Genomic DNA, 1,466 nt, shown 5'->3' with positions numbered 1-1,466 from the left:
TGAGCTTGATCTATCCACGAGCTGAGGCTTTTCTTGGAGTTGAAGTCCAAGTTATAACGTGTTTTGGGCGTTCAACTCCGGATCATGACGTTTTTCTGGCGTTTAACTCCAGACAGCAGCGTGTACTTGGCGTTTAACGCCAAGTTACGTCGTCATTCTTCGAATAAAGTATGGACTATTATATATTGCTGGAAAGCCCTGGATGTCTACTTTCCAACGCCGTTGAGAGCGCGCCAATTGGAGTTCTGTAGCTCCAGAAAATCCATTTCGAGTGCAGGGAGGTCAGATTCCAACAGCATCAGCAGTCCTTTTGTCAGCCTTTTTCAGAGTTTTGCTCAAGTCCCTCAATTTCAGCCAGAAATTACCTGAAATCACAGAAAAACATACAAACTCATAGTAAAGTCCAGAAATGTGAATTTAACATAGAAACTAATGAAAACATCCCTAAAAGTAGCTCAAACTTACTAAAAACTATATAAAAACAATGCCAAAAAGCGTATAAATTATCCGCTCATCACAAAGTCAAGATAATCAACTAGAAGATGGGTGCGAGGACAAGATATGGGATCCTGGATTATCCTATGATAATCTTTCTTGGGAGCTCACGTCTTGGAAGGAACCTCACCAAAGCTTAATGAAGAAGGTTGGAACTTCTGACAACCGATTGAAGGACAAGCACTTTTGGAGGTTCAAGGATGGGTACAAGCATAAGCCACCTTGACAAGGAGCCTCCCAATGTCCAACTTATGGAATTAAACTAAAAGTGCTTGGTGGGAGACACCCCACCATGGTAAACTCTTTCCATTCTCGTGTAGATATAATGAATGAATGAATTGGGTTCCATTGTGTATAGTTTCTTTACTTCTTGGTATATTTTTCTTTGTTTACTAAGGTGTTTATGCATTCTATGATTTAATAAGGGATGAATTCTTTTTTAATTGAGTTTTTGCTTGAATTGCAAGTTTTCTCAAGTTGTTTGAAAAATGCCCCTATGTTTCAAAATGTGTTTGATCTTACACCTTAGCTAGAGTTTTAGAGAAGGATGGAGAGTTATGAGGTCTTTTGATGCTCATATACAAAAAAAAAAAGAGCAAGCCACGCGCAAGCGCAAAGCGCAAAGCGCGCGTCGGCTGTGCATTTTAGTTTCCTGGGCCAAAAACTAGAGAGTTGCGCCACTTTTGGGCCAACTCTGTGCCTCAACCCACGCGGTCGCACGCTGTACGCGTCCGCGCCACTCCCTGTTTCTCTGTCCACGCGTTGGTGTACTTCACGCCTCCGCACCCATCCAATAAGCTCGAGCCATCCACGCGAACGCGCACAGCTCGCGAGCGCGTCGATGCGTCTTAGCATCATCCAGGCCAAAGGACCCGAGAGTTGTGCCAACTCTGGGCCTCTTTTGTGCCCTCAACCCATCACATCCGCGCCGACGCGCACTTCGCGCGTCCGCGCCCATCCCAATTCCTTCA

The sequence above is a fragment of the Arachis duranensis genome, chromosome 5 (genome assembly GCF_000817695.3).
Source record: "Arachis duranensis cultivar V14167 chromosome 5, aradu.V14167.gnm2.J7QH, whole genome shotgun sequence".
Classification (NCBI taxonomy): domain Eukaryota; kingdom Viridiplantae; phylum Streptophyta; class Magnoliopsida; order Fabales; family Fabaceae; genus Arachis; species Arachis duranensis.
The sequence above is the reverse complement of the archived record's forward strand: the minus strand, read 5'-3'. Positions refer to the sequence as shown.